The following is a 16,096-nucleotide window of genomic DNA, read 5'->3' as shown; positions in this document are numbered from 1 at the left end:
GGGAGGAGCCGTTACAAAGTTCTCCTCCTCTGTTACTGATATGGTACTCGGATGACGTCATAAACGACGCCATCTTGACTGACGACATAACCGCCCGCGTCCTCCATTCCTTCTGTAGTAGCGTCTATGACCAGGTGTTTTTTCCCAGTTTTCGCTATTTACAACCAGCATGTCACAATCTCTAGCTTCTTCTGCCCCTGGAAAGTTGAGTACCATATTCTTATATTGTATACATTAGCTCTGGCCGTAAAGTAACGCCTTTTTATCTTTAGATACTGTGTTTTGTGGCGGAGCTATTGCCTAACCGGAGGCGTCTCTGACGCTGTTGTTCGCTTCGCATGCTTTATTTAGTTAGCCAGAACAACTATCCCGGTTTCATAACTAATTATCAGTATTAGTTATTTAGTCTTCATTGCTAGGAATTAGTTATATTATGCCGATAGTATTATTTCATTTCGGCGAGTGTAGGTAGCCGAATTTACGACGCTAGAGTTGCCAGCTCATCCCCTAGGCTCGATAGCCTAGGCCTTTTAGTTTGCTTTCATGCGTGATATAATAAGTGGTCCTGGTGTTAATTTATTAAATGAAGATATTAGGCATTTATACATATAAGATTCAGTGATTGCACATGATTTTTCTCCTAGAAAGTATACAAGGGGTTTTGATGATCTTGGTAGTCGATTCCCTTGCCCCTAACCTATGGCTTAGGGGCTTTTGAATACTTTCACACCTCCCCGGTTACTTTTGCATTAAAGTAATCTCTCCTCCCTCCGAGGTAGCCTAGGCTACATGCTAGCTCTCCTTACCTTGAATGTATTCAAGTGAAGTTAGGCTAGGATTTTCTTTCCCTGCCCAGAGCCATAGTTCATGAGCTTTGAGTTAGGGTTAGAACCTCAGAATATCAGTCGTTTGCCCCCAGCCACCCCTTTAGGTGAATGAACTCTCCTTTTGGGTCTCCGCTGGACGGCAAAAGGGGGGGGGGGGCCCGCTCTGCCCTTCCCCCTAGGCCACACCTGGTAGGGTTACGACCCTCCCTCCCTGTGGCCTAGCGACTCGTCCTACGCCTGCCTTCTCCGGGCTAGGGGAGATGCTCCCCCTAGCCTAGGTTAGGCAGGCTCTGGGATTCTGTTTCTTTGTAGTTTGGGATGGCACGACCATGCCGTTCTTTTACTGTACTAACCCACCCTAGGTTGGGGAATGTACTCTTCCTATACCTGGGATGGTAAGCTGGAGATTGCATAATAATCCTCGCAGACTCGATCGAAAAGGTTAGATCAACAGGGAACACCACCGTGCGAATTCGCTACAAAATTAGGAATGACCGCCATCTTGATACTCAATGTAGTATGGGAAATAGGGTAACCTTGATAACACTCCCCTTCCAAATTTGCCACTCTTCCCCCTCGAGGCCAAAGCGCTATTCGGGATGAAGATCGCTATGTGTCGTATCAAGATAAACGTCCCCTGATTTTTGTGATATCCTTAGGAGAAATTTTAAGGATATTCGCGCCAGGAGTTAGAATTCTGGACACCTAAAGGTAAATTCTCTGGGAATATCCCTGTAATTCATATGTCCCTTGGGAAGCTACTATTAGGAACCTTCCATCAGGACGACATGGCTTGAGCCCAAAAAATCCATTGTCTTCGAAGTGAATTGAGTTAACATCTCCTCGACGGAATTGTCACTCCTCATATGGAACTTCCAGCGTTCTGGCCCTCAGTTGAAAGTTAGACCACCTCCTTGGAACATTGTCAGGGTCTTACGTCACAGAAAGGAGCCCCTTATGAGCCTCTACGTCAAGCATTGGATAAGGACATCACCTTAAATACGGTTTTCTTTTGGCCCTGACCTCTGCAGGTGGAGTCAGCGAGCTACATGGTCTTTCATACGTCATCACCTATTCAAGGGGATGGGTGGCAGGTCACACTTGGTTTCGTCCCAGAGTTTGTTGCAAAGACTCAAAATCCGTCCGTAGCGAATCCTAGATTTGGGCCCTTTCAGATTGGGAGTCTCTGAACGGTATCAGACAATACTGATCAACTATGCCCCATAAGGACGATGAGGTTATATCTCATAACGATGAGAAGAGCTCAACCCCAGATCAACAAGCTGTTCGTCAGCACGGGGAAGACCAAGAGGAGAATCATGAAGAACTCAATCTCCTCTTGGATCAGGCAAGTAATAGAAAAGGGCACGGGCCTCAGATACCTCAACGTCAGGTAGACGTCCCCCTGCCCATGATGTCAGGGGAGTAAGTACTTCCTTGGCATTCTGAAAGAATTTTTCTGTTCAGCAGGTACTACAAGCAGGTAGGGGTAACGTCAAACAACATTCACCTCCTGCTACCTGCAAGACGTAACGGAGAAGAGGAGCCTAGACACATTCTCAATAGGTCCTGTGGTGGCTGTTCATAACGTGATCTAAGCACCTCAGCTCCCTTGCGGGACAAGTATCAGTGGTTCTAGGGCGGAAGATTACCCACGAAGTAAATCTAGGATGAATGCGACAGTGACTGGCCACTTCCTACTTCATCTTTCCCTCTCTTGGGGTGCAGTATTCCGGGAAATCTGCACAACTGACCTTGTTCTTCTGTGGGTGAATTTCACGCTCTTTGGACAAGCGCATATACATTTACAGTATATATGTGTTATGTCCCTGTCCTCCTGTCGGGGGTGGGGGGAGGGGGGGGAAGAAATATATATTAGTAGAGGGCACGGCATGAATAGCTATGATTTATTTTCCAAGAGATTAATTCCTTACTCTCCAGCAATGATTGCCCGGGCCGTTCCCCTACGAGGATAACGTGGTGCAGGATCCCTCAACTATACAGAGACTGTCCCGGGACAGTTGCCAGCCAGATGGTTTTGGACTTCCACCTACAGGCGAGTCTCCACAGTATAGAGCGGAAGTTTTGTATTTTGCTCAGGAATAAATGACAAATTTGGAAGTAATTTAGCATTATTTCCGAGCAATACAAACCTACAGCTCTTTACACATACAGACCCGCCTGCACCAACCCCCTGAAAGTCCTGCTGCAATTACAAAAGTGACGGTTAGTCCCTAGTGCTGGTGTGAGCGGGAGGGTTAACCTACCCCGCTCCCTGTCCCCGCTAACTAGTGGTTTTACACGCTGACAAAAAATCTTATCGGCTGGTTTCAGCTTCGCCAAAATAATACTCCATAGTAAAGAGCTGCAGGTTTGTATTGCTAGGAAAAATACAAATGACTTCCAAATTTGTCATTTGATTAAAGCTTTATAGTATAAATATTTTGCGTTGAATTGACATTGAGCTTCAAATGTATTAATCAGGCAATGATTGTATTCTGAAAGTACAGGAATACCTTGATGTATTCTGGAAAATTTTGTTCAAGGTCTTTAGATGTTTATTGAAAAGTAAAAGGATTTTTATCAGAGGTAGAGGTATTATTCTAATATTACCTTTTGAGAAGTCAAACAATTGAATTTTTCTTTTGATATTTTTATTCCATTTCAGGAGGATCAACGTCGAATACAAATTTATGGAGATACAGTACATCATGTCGTCCATAGGTAGTGACTTAAGTGTGCTTCTCTTGCGCTTGGAGCATGTAAAGGTAAGTCATTGGACTAATTAGAATTATTTTACTTTGAAAAAAAAAGGTTTTAATTGATGAAATATTGTAGAATGGGATGCCGTAAAACCATTGTTTCATTGTACACTGATTATGCATTGTAAGGTGTGTGGGACACCATAGAGGGGTCTAGTGATCTATGGAAGTGCGGTACAGAAGGTCTTTCAACATACAAACATTCGGAGATCACTCACTCACTCACTAAATCCCATCCGGAATTCTCCGGGTTGGGTCCTGCATCTGATATCGCCATTCTCTCCAGAGACTCCTATCCAATGCCATCTGTGCCAGCTGCTGAAATGTCTTGCCTCTATTTGCTTTCTTGAAGGTTTTTACCCATGTATCTCTTGGTCGTCCTCTCGGTCTATTTCCGGCCACTTGACCATGAAGCACTATCTTTGGCCATATGTCCTGTTCCATCCTCTGTACATGCCCAAACCATCTCCTCTGAATATCTTCCACTCTAATCAGAATTGTGTCCTCAACACCAGCCATTTCTCTCACTCTCTCGTTCGTAATTCGGAGATACTAACACAAATCCAACTGAAAATAACAAAGATAGGGTGAAAAAATACTGTAATAGATCAATACGATATCATTTAACCCTTTTACCCCCAAAGGACGTACTGGTACGTTTCACAAAAGCCATCCCTTTACCCCCATGGACGTACCGGTACGTCCTTGCAAAAAAATGCTATAAAAATTATTTTTTTCATATTTTTGATAATTTTTTAAGAAAATTCAGACATTTTCCAAGAGAATGAGACCAACCTGACCTCTCTATGACAAAAATTAAGGCTGTTAGAGCAATTTAAAAGAAATATACACCAAAATGTGCTGGGAAAAAAGTAACCCCTTGGGGGTTAAGGGTTGGAAATTTCCAAAAAGCCTGGGGGTAAAAGGGTTAATACAGTAAGCAAAATGGCATTTGTAATAACATGATATATATTTTATATAAAACCTGATTATTTGTTGACTTTTGTAGCTGGAAATTATAGGCATGGAATTCAGGTTAGGCCTAACCCTAGGTCAATATGTAACAAAATTCAACTAACAAACAGCTTCTTGGAACCAAGTAAGTTTGTAAGTTGAGGAACTATATTTTATTATATTTCAAGTCTTGTATTTTGCTGCCCAACTGGTTAGTGTTGTTAGGTGTAATGGTTAAACTTTGCTGTAGAGTTCAAGGTGACAACATTCTAAATGCTTTTGAAACAAGTAGTAGAAATAGCAATCAGACGTTTCAGACCGCCATCAATGAAGAGTGTCAACATTTTACTCCGGTCTAAGGACCGAGCTTTCCCTTCTTCCTACGTTGACCGTGAATGATTCTACTGTATATTGAATACAGTAATAACTGGAATTGCTTTCTTGATCTGGATCACCTCCATAATCTAGTGGGGTCTTTCCTGAGCATAATACATATCCGTTGTTAAAGTTGGTGAGAATCCCGCAAGAAGTTTTGCCGTATTCCTGCAAACAGACAGACAAATAAGCAAATAAATGAATAAATGCAAGTCATTTTATAACCATCTTGGCAGTGGAAACAAAGCTAAAATTCTCCATAAGATGTGGAAGGCAATGTTAATGGATAAATATGCATTTTATCCCAAGGGAGAAGTTTGTACATGAAGGCTGTTAAGTTACATCTTTGGAATCTGGAAATATCTAGAATATCTCTACTGTCTTTATCATGTTTGTTAATTTATCTTCAGAGGTTTTTTGATATATGATTATTATTGTTATTCTAATTAGTTGAGCTACAACCCTAGTTGGAAAAGCAGGATGCTACAAGCCCAAGGGCTCCTACAGGAATGAATAGCCAAGTGAGGAAACAAAATGAATAAACTACATGACAAGTAATTAACAATCAATATAAAATACCCTAAGGTCAGTATCAATGCTAAAATAGATCTGTCATACATAAACTATGAGAGACCTATATTAGTCTGTTCAACATAAAAACATTCGCTGTAGAACTTCTGAAGTTCTTTTACCCTGAGATTATGTAATAATTTTACTTTTCTGGGCTCGACCTGTGTCGCTCCGTGAAATGCTCCTTATAGCACCATTTCTAAGGCATAAATATTGCTAAATATACCAGAGAAAAAAGATGCATGGAATGCCAGGAATAAACCCAGCTCGCTCACTCTAATTGAGTGTCGGTATAGTAACTGGGGCGTGTTAGAACCACAACCATATATTGTCTCTTTCAGTTCTCTCCCGCCATCAAGAGCGCTTCCCTTGCGACCCTCAAGACCTGGGTTGGTGGCTTTGGCCGGAACGTTAGGGCAAAGCAGCCATATATTTTGGCGGAGGAGATGTGCTCCCTCCTCTATCCCAATACCAAGATGTCGGTGGCAGTGGCATCAGATGTGGCGGCTCCAATCATCGCCAGGATTCGTGAGGAAACTCAAGCCTTCCCAGTGTCCTTTTCGAGCCAGCTCATGGAGAAGATGGGGAGTATTGTGTAGTCCCAGATTGGCCCTATTGCTGATCGTCTACAGTTGATGGACTCTTTCACCCAACGACTGCAGAATCAGGAGAACATGCTGGAGAATCTCTTGAGGTCCTGGCTCCCGCAGCAACAGCAGTTTGTGGTCCCGGATGCGTCAAAGCTCCCAGCATTTGTGAAGAGCAACCCGTGGAGGTTGGCCCTTCATGCCCCGTTCTCAGAGGGCGTGTTGACTATTGAAGGTTGTGGTACCCGTCCAGTTGAGGACTTTTGAGTTCTACCCGCCGGGTTTGCAGTTCCCCTTTCCAGGTTATGCACGCCTGACAGAGGACGCGCTAGTCAGGATGGATAAAGTTCCGAAGGAAACTGTCATATTCCTGAAGGAGCAGGCTCAGTCCGCCTGGGTCCGGACCCTGACTGAATGGGAGTGCGTGAATACCAAGTTAACCCCTTATAAATAAAGGAACGTATGCCATGTTTGTGGTCGAGGAACAGACTCCTACTCCGTGCACCACCAAGGTGGTGGATCTTACTTTGAAAGCGGCTATGGAGGACAAACCTATGCCACAACTTAAGGAGACAGACCTGACTTCTTTGCTATTCCCAGGGAACCAAGACTGCTGGCTTGATGCACCGGCTACCTTCACGGCGGGAAAGTTTGCTCCGACTCCCCAGGCTGCCGGATTCGTTAATTAGGACGGAGTATGAGGCTCGAGTCAGACTGAGTAGGTCTATTAACTCGGCTACTATGGCGGAGATGTCTTCTTTGGTTTACGCTGATGAGTCTCTCTTTAAGATCTTGACGAAGTCCTTGCTTCACACGCTTCAGTGTGATGCATACGACTTTGCTGTCGCTCGTCGTGCGTACCGGAAGCACGTTTTAGCAAAGGCTTCCATTAGGCATGAGCCTAACAGGCTGATTAAAGCCTCGGTTTGGGGGCCAGATTTTTTCCCAGATGATGTGGTGAACAGCATCCTCAGTGAGGCAGCCAGGGTCAGTCAGACCCTTCGAGTCAGGTGGGGTCTCATCCCTAAGAGGAAATTTGAATCCACTGAGTTCACAAACCCAACCTGTGGTGCAGGCAGTGCCTGTACCCCAGGTGCGCCATCCTTCCACCTCTAAACCTCAGCCCCAACAACAATTTGAGCTAGTAAGCCAGCCACCTCAGCCATTGACTTCGTTCTCGACTTCTCCTGCTTATAACCCTGCCTTTGAATCTCAAGGCCTGGTTCAGGGGTGTAGTAGGCAAGCGAGAGGGGGTAGGTCTAGGGGACCCTTTCGCTACAGAGGAGGTGGCGAGTTTCGAGGAGGGGCAGAGGATCCCGAGGGAGCCGTGGTGGCAGACCTTCTGCGAACCAATGAGACTCCTCAGGTAGGGGGGAGGCTATACCTTTTCCGGAGCCGTTGGACGTTCAACAAGTGGGCACATAGCATAGTATCAAACGGCCTAGGGTGGAGTTGGATTCCAGAGCCCCCTCCACCGATCAGTTTTTATCAGAGTCCAACGGCAGATCTCACGCTTTTTGCACAAGATCTCCTTCTCAAGAATGCGGTAAAGGAGGTAAAGCGTTTAAAATTTCAAGGTAGCTAATTCAGCGTGCCAAAGAAAGACTCCGACAAACGAAGGGTCATTTTAGACCTGTCTCGTTTGAATACATTCATTCAATGCGACAAGTTCCATATGCTGACTGTCTCGCAGGTACGGACCTTACTTCCCCATGGGGCCATCACCACTTCTATCGATCTTACAGACGCTTATTATCATGTTCCAATAGCACGACATTTTCGTCCCTTTCTGGGCTTCAAGCTTGGCAAACGAGCATGCGCCTTCAGGGTGATGCCGTTCGGTCTCAAATCGCTCCCAGGATATTCACGAAGTTAGCGGAAGCAGTGGTCCAAGAGCTGAGAACTCAGAGAATACAGTTAGTGGCCTATCTAGACGATTGGCTTATTTGGGCCAACAGCGACAGGGAATGTCACGAGGCGACGGACAAAGTCATAAAGTTTTTGGAACACTTAGGGTTCCGAGTGAATTTCAAAAAGTCCCGCCTGATTCCGGCGTCGTGTTTCCAGTGGTTAGGTCTCCAATGGGACCTGACCACCCACAAACTGTCGATTCCCCCACAAAAGAGGAAATGGATAGCAAAGAGCATGAGAAGATTTCTCAAGGCCAAACTTACATCTCTGAGAAACCAAGAAAGGGTCTTAGATTCACTCCAGTTTGCTTCTGTAACAGACGTTCTACTGAAAGCCAAATTGAAGGACATCAATCGCGTTTGGCGATCCAAGGCAAACAACAAAAGTCGGGGCAAGGTTTCAAGGATTCCATCTATTCTAAGGAAAAGACTTCACCCATGGACGAAAGTCAGAAACTTGGCGAAGTCGGTACCGGCATTAGTACTCCATACGGATGCCTCCCTAAGCGGTTGGGGGGGTTATTCCCCATTCAAGAAGGTCCAAGGTTTGTGGTCGATGACCTTTCGTTAGATGCACATCAATATTCTAGAGGCCATGGCAGTATTCTTGACTTTAAAACGACTCTCCCCGTCAAAGAATCAACATATCAGATTAGTTCTAGACAGCACGGTGATAGTTCAGTGCATCAACAGGGGAGGTTCCAAGTTTGGTCACATCAATCAGATGATGATTGCCATTTTTTCCTTGGCAACAAGGAACCATTGGAATTTGTCAGCAGTTCACCTGGCGGGCGTAAGGAACGTAGTGGCCGATGCACTTTCACGGACGACCCCCCTGGACTCAGAATGGTCCCTGGACCAAGCGTTATTCCGTTGGATTTGCCAGCTGGTTCCGAATCTTCAAGTGGATCTATTCGCCACGGACTCGAACCACAAACTCCAATGTTATGTAGCCCCCAACCTGGACCCTCTGGCCTTTGCCACGGATGCCATGTCCCTCGACTGGAACACCTGTCAGAGGATCTACCTGTTTCCTCCTATAAACATGCTGATGAAAGATCTGGACAGGCTCAGGACTTTCCAAGGACAGACTGCTCTAGTGGCTCCCAACTGGCCAAAAATCAATTGGTTTCCCCTCTTGGTGGAATTGGGTCTCCGTCCTTGCCGGATCCCCAACCCGATGTTAATGAAAAAAGTACAAACTTGCAATGTGTCAGCTTCCTCAAGAATTCTGAGTGCCCTAACTTTATGGACTTCATGAAATTTGCGGCTCAGAAGGATGCTGATATCAATCTCCTTAACCCATTGTTCCTGGAATCGGATAAGAGGGATTCCACCCTTCGGCAATATGATTCTGCTGTTAAGAAGTTAGCAAAGTTTATGAAGGACTCGGATGTTCAGACAATGACTGCCAATCTGGCAGTTACCTTTTTCAGAACTTTGTTTGAAGGGGGGCTACTAATTAGTACTATTACCATGATTAAGTCCGCCTTAAAGAAAATATTTCAATTCGGGTTCAATATTGACCTTACGGATTCATATTTCTCATCTATCCCCAAAGCTTGAGCTAGACTAAAACCGGCAACCCGTCCACACGCGGTTTCTTGGTTTCTAAATGATGTCCTTAAATTAGCCTCTGACACTGATAATGACTCATGCTCCTACATAACGATTCTTAGGAAAACGTTATTCTTGGTTAGTTTAGCTTCAGGAGCCAGGATATCTGAACTCTCGGCATTATCTAGAGAGCCGGGTCGTCACATTGACTTTCTTTCTTCTGGCGAGGTCTTGCTCTCTCCAGATAGACTTTTCTTCGCAAAGAATGAGGATCCCCAGAATAGATGGACCCTGTGGAAGATTGTTCCACTCTCTCAGGATCTCTCCCTGTGCCCTGTTAACACTCTGAAAGCTTACTTGAATAGAACTCCTAATACGTCTTCAAGCGCTCTGTTTGTTTGAGAACATGGAGGAACTATTTCCCTGAAAGGGATTAGGCAGCAGATCCTTTACTTTATTAAGCAAGCCAATCCTCATTCAGTCCCACATGCCCATGATATCCGGGTGGCGACCTCAGTTAATTATTTCCATCACATGAATTTTGAAGAATTAAAACGATACACAGGTTGGAAGTCACCAACGGTCTTTAGACACCACTATTTGAAATCTTTGGAGGCCCTTAAATTTACAACAGTGGCAGCAGGGAACGTAGTTCCTCCGGATATAGTGGAACCATTATAATTAGGTCCTTTCTTCTTATTCCTTTTTCTTTTAGTGCCTTGTCTCCTTATAAGGAGCGGGCCGTCACCTGCCTTGCCTACTCTCATGGGCCGTACCTTTGTCATTCATTTGGTTTGCACCCTACCCTTTGGTTATGATGTATATAGTGTATTTATGTCTTTGTTTGTTATCATTAGTTATCTCATAGTTTTTTTTGTTGAGAGTTTCCCCAGAATCTCTGGCTGTTAATTTTTGGTCGATATCTGAGTTTTGTACTTTAAGAATTGGTAGTTTACGATTTGTTATTAAACTCTCTTAATTCCATATTCTATTTTTATTTCAGTTCCTTACTTTTATGTGTATTCCCAGGCATTAGGACCAATTCTCTGTTATTATTTCACGGAGCGACACAGGTCGAGCCCAGAAAAGGGATTTTGACGAAGGAAAAATCTATTTCTGGGCGAGGAACCTGTGTCGCCCAGTGAACCCACCCCTCTCTGTTTCCCTTACCCTAGGCTGGTCCAAGCTTGGGGTGCTAGGAGGAATGAAGGAGGGAGCGTGGGGAAGGGTAGGGGTGGGGGGAGGGTAGTAGTAGTAGAGGGCAGTACAGTAGTCGGATGTAGAACGGCACCTCGTAGTTCCAGGGGATATCGAAGAAGGAGAGGTCTAACTGGTGAGGGACCTATGGTCGTGGTTCCAACACGCCCCAGTTACTATACCGACACTCAATTAGAGTGCTCGACCTGGGTTTACAGTATTCCTGGCATTCCATGCATCTTTTTTCTTTGGTATATTTAGCAGTATTTATACCTTAGAAATGGTGCTGTAAGGAGCATTTCACGGAGCGACACTGGTTCCTCGCCCAGATATAGATTTTTCCTTCGTCAAAATCCCTTTATTAGGTGAATGAGAGAAATATTTTCTCAAAAGTCTTAATGTAGACTTTGATCTTAGTTTAGTTTAATACACTTGATGACATAACGTAATCAGGAAAGATATTTTCTTTGGAAAAGTTTGCTCAAGTGATTTCACCAATTCAAGATTGAGAAAATTCTGACAATGCTAAAAACGGTTTGGTGAGATACTACCGCCAGAGAGTTATTGGGTACTTTCCCTGGATCCCTTTCTGGTTATGGCTCATTTTTTCTTTGCCTACACATACACCAAATAGTTTGGCCTATTCTATACACATTTTCCTCTTTCCTTATACACCTGACAACACTATGATAGCTGAAAAATGCTTCACTCAAGGGGTTAACTTCTGCACTTTAATTGTTCATTGTCTACTTTCCTCATGGTAAGGGTAGAAGAGACTTATGCTATGGTAAGCACCTATTCTAGGGGAAGAACATTCCAAAATCAAAACAATGTTCCCATCTCTTTGGTAGTGCCATAGCCTCTGTGCCATGGTATTCCACTGTCTGGGGTGAGACTTCTCTGTCTTAGGGTACACTCGGGGACACTATTCTATCCGTGTTTTTGTTTCCTTACTGGGATATTTTCACTGTGGACCCCTTGTCCTTATAGCACTCTGAGTTTCTAAATAGTATTGTAGTTTAGCAAGTAATAATAATAATAATTATAATAATAATAATAATAATGATAATAATAATGATAATAATGAAAATAATAATAATAATAATGATAATAGTTATAATGATGATAATGATAATAATAATGGTAATTAATAATTAATGATGATAATAATAGTAATAATAATAATAATAGTAATATTAATAATAATGATAATAATAATAATAATAATAGTGAATGTTCGAGAAAGTAATCGGGGCCATATTCGCAAAGATGAACTCTTAATCAAAGGCTCTCATGCTTGTGTTAGATTATGATCTGTATGACAATCTCAGAATAATAGCAGTTACTTCTCATCTCTTCTGCCTTCCCCTCGACATAACATTTTCATTCTAATTGTTTTCTTAATAGGATTCTAAAGGTAGCATTTTAGATTGAAGTAGCTTATTGGAAACATCCCTGCCTAACTATCTGTTGGACTGGGGTTCGAAACTCGCTCAAGCTCAATAGTTTCTTGTAGTGTCTGTAACTTCACCATCCTTGTGAGCTAAGGATGGGAGATTTAGGGAGCCTATAGGTCTACTTACTGAGTCATCAGCAACCATTGCCTGGCACAAGTTGTATCCAATTGTAGGGTTTGAATATTCATATATGAAAAAAGACTTGAGATAACCCACATGTAAAAATCAATCAAATATTTAAGGAAATTAGATAATACAGATGTTCTAGTCTCAAGTAGAACTTATTGAGAGTTATCATCAAATGATATTTTGTAATATAGTTTTAATATTAGAGAAAGATTACTTACATTTATCTTGAAGTGCAGCACAGTAGCAGATATTTTGTAGACCATTAAATAGAACGGTTAATAGATTTTGTATATGTTGATTAATTAGTAAGAGTACTGTATGACCCTTTTGAGTTGGCAAGAGATTGAAATGCCCCTAATCTGATATTTTATTCCAGGCAGATCAGCTGGAATTGAAAATTCGGAAGAATAGAATTCCTAACGACTCCAACCCGAGACCTGGATTTTGGTCCCCGGAGACCTGGGCTTGGGCTGCCCCTTAACCCCTCCCTTGCACATGTAAAGGAAATGAAAAATGAGGCGTAGGCGACATCCTAGTGTACCCAAGTCTTTTTGCCGTCTGGATTCTGAGCATGTGACGGTAAGGCATTGATATAATTGCAATTATGATATCAGTTTGTTCCTACTTGAATACAAACCCATGTCATTTGTATGGGTAAGCTTTTGGCTCACTTATTACCTACGCCAAGGAGGTAATACAGTAAAATCGAGTCGGTTTATTTATTCATTTATTTGACTGTGTGTCTGTGAACTTCACAATTTTTGTTATAGAGAGGTCAGGTTGGTCTCATTCTCTTGGAAAATGCCTGAAGTTTCTGAAAAAAATTATCAAAAATATGCAAAAAAAAATATAAATAGCAGTTTTTTGCAAGGACGTACCGGTACGTCCATGGGGGTAAAGGGATGGGTTTTGTGAAACGTACCATTATGTCCTTTGGGGGTAAAAGGATTAATATGACAAAACGTAAATCAACATATTTTTGGCAAAAGTTCACACGTTAGTGTGTGAGACTGTAAATCATTTAAAAAGTTAAACTATTATAGTAGGTGATTAGTGATATCAGTGGTGTACTGTAGGTGTTAATTCAACCTAGTTTAATTTTTTTAGCAAAGGTCTTTCTACTTGTATCTGTATGAATTCAATGTTGAAAACTTGATATAGGAACTCTAGCACGTCTTATTATTAGTACTTATAATATACTTTTTTTTTTTTTTTTTGGTCCTGAAATATTCTAATTTATTTTCTTGAAATATCACAAGTTTTGGGTCTTTGGAATATCATAATTGCTTGTGGCTTAAATTATCTTAATAGTTTTAGGGCTTAAAATATCTTGTTCTAGGTGGCTTAAAATATATATTTTTTGCGGCTTAAAATGTTTTATTTTGTGGGCTTAAAATATCTCATTTTAGGGGGCTAAAATATCTTTTTTGAGGCTTAAAATTTCTTAGTTTTGGAGGCTTCAAGTATTTTACTTTTGCGTCTTTAAATATATTGTTTTAGTAGTCTTAAAATGTCCTACTTTTGGTGGCATGAAATATATTAATTTTGAGGGCTTAAAATATCTTAATTTTGGAGGGTTTAAATATTTCCCCTTTGGGACTTGAAATATCCTAGTTTTGTAGCTTAAAATATCTTACCTTTGTCACTTGAAATATCCTACTTTTTGGGATTAAAATATCCTACTTTTGGGGGCATTAAGATATCCTAATTTGTTTTTGATTTAAGTGATTTATTAGAAATATATTATTTCTTAAAAAATTACTTAAAACTGTACTAAATTTGTACTTTATAAATCTTGATTACCAATTTACTGAGAGTCCCTATTAACACTTTTTTTTTACTTTCAGGTTAATGTGGCCTTCTCCTAGGATGCTTCAAACCCTTTAAATCACTCAAAGTCCAATGGCCCAACATGGTGTTCTAGAAGTTCCACTTTCTCTCCTTCCACTGAAGGACTTTAATAGGAGAGTCCCGATCCCACAGGACTAATCCAGAATAGTCCTTAATGTGCATCATCCTTTCAAGTCTTGGACGGTGTGCTAAGTTATATTGCTAGCTTGCTAATTCACCTACATTCTTTCATTTTTAGTTTCATGAATTTAGTTTTTATACATTAAATTCCCATTCGAAATTGCTTTAATGAATAGTTGAGGACTAAAATTTAGTTAAAAATCAATTTAGGTAAATTCATGTCAATAACTAAGATTGAAATCTTGCGTAAGCAAACCTAAAGTCTTTTAGAGGTAAATTATATCTTATTCTCATCAACCAGGTATCGTCTCTGAAAAAATCTTAATATTGAAATCCTAGTTATGAAATTTCTGGTAGTCCTGATAGAAGATATTTCAGGGAGGGGGTGGGCTTCTTCAAATAGGAGTTAATTCAGGAAGGAGTTATTTAGACATTCTTTCAGGTAGAAGGTGAGCTATTTCAAGTAGCAGTCATTTCAGGTAGGAGTTCTTTCAGTAGAGGGCAGGCTATTTCAGATAGATGCTGGGTTCTTTGAGGTAGGAGTTCTTTGAGGTAGGTTCTTTGTGGTAGGAATTCTTTGTGGTAGGAGTTCTTTGAGGTAGAAGTTTTTTCAGGTAGAGACTGGGTTATGCCAAGTAGCAGTTATTTCAGGTGTGAGTTCTTTCATGTAGAGGGTGGGCTATTGCAGGTAGATGCTGAGCTATTTCAGGTAGGGACTGAGCGGTTTCATGTAGAGGCTGGGCCATTTCAGGTAGGAGTTATTTCATGTAGAGGCTGGGCTATTTCAAGAAGCATATTTCAGGTAGGGGCTGGGCTATTTCAGGTAGGGGCTGGGCTATTGCAGGTAGATGCTGGGCTATTTCAGGTAGGGACTGAGCAGTTTCATGTAGAGGCTGGGTCATTTCAGGTAGGAGTTATTTCATGTAGAGGCTGGGCTATTTCAAGAAGCATATTTCAGGTAGAGGCTGGGCTATTGCAGGTAAGGGGCTGGGCTATTTCATAAAAAAGGCTGGGCTATTTCAGGTAGGAGTTATTGCAGGTAGGTGGTCTATTTCAGATAGAGGCTGGGCTATTTCAGATAGAGGCTGGGCTATTTCATTTAGAGACTGGGCTATTTCAGTTAAATTTTAGTCTAGTGATATCTTCAGTATTTATTTATTTAATCCAGTGGCCATTCAAATCATGAGATCCTAGAAACCAGGTTTTCCTAAATTTATTTGTCAATTTTTACTTTCAAGAATTAAGTATTTATAGTAAGATTTGAAAAAACTTTATGGATATCAAAATAGTTTTAGTTTGTAATTTATATTCTTTTTAAAGTTCGGGAAATAGGGACATATTCGTAAATTAGTTGGGAAAATTTTAAACTGTAGTGTTATTGTATTAGGAATTAAGTTTATATAAGATTACTGAATTATCCGATGCCAAAATTTTCAGTTGAGGGAAATGAGGTTCAAGTTTAAGTATACATAATTCCTTTATTTTTGGGGCATTTAAATTGAGCTGCTTTAAATGCTTATTTCAAGGTGTGTTCTTGTCTAGCCTTTCAATGTTTCTTTCTGTCCTAAAAGCTTGTTTCTTAACACAAAACTCTTTCAAGTTTCAATATTATACCTTGGATAGTTGATCCCCCACATTGCATTTTGAATTTCATAAAGGGTAATAGTTAACACATGAATTTGAAGTCATTTAAAGTTTAAATGCACTATTGGTCCTATATCTAAAAATCTAGAGTATATATTTCAATGTCTGCAATTTGTGTAAAAATTTAGCATACTTTTTATTCTTAATTTTGTAAGA

The 16,096-nt window shown here is 41.3% G+C and overlaps 1 protein-coding gene and 1 long non-coding RNA gene across 3 annotated transcripts in view; both read left to right on the top strand.

Annotated features, from left to right (window-relative positions):
* Positions 1 to 16,096, top strand: part of LOC137638212 (splicing factor ESS-2 homolog) — a 322,644-nt gene that overhangs the window by 26,022 nt on the left and 280,526 nt on the right. The window lies entirely within an intron of this gene.
* LOC137638217 (uncharacterized) lies at positions 2,705 to 16,057 on the top strand. Of its 2 annotated transcripts, XR_011043894.1 has the most exons (4): positions 2,705 to 3,595; positions 12,702 to 12,904; positions 14,173 to 14,852; positions 14,883 to 16,056. It is a non-coding gene; the product is annotated as an uncharacterized lncRNA (long non-coding RNA). The 2 variants fall into 2 exon arrangements; XR_011043893.1 differs by having other exon boundaries at positions 2,712 to 3,595; positions 14,173 to 16,057.

The sequence above is a fragment of the Palaemon carinicauda genome, chromosome 3 (genome assembly GCF_036898095.1).
Source record: "Palaemon carinicauda isolate YSFRI2023 chromosome 3, ASM3689809v2, whole genome shotgun sequence".
Lineage (NCBI taxonomy): Eukaryota > Metazoa > Arthropoda > Malacostraca > Decapoda > Palaemonidae > Palaemon > Palaemon carinicauda.
Note: the sequence above shows the minus strand (reverse complement) of the source record. Positions and strands in the feature narration are given on the sequence as shown.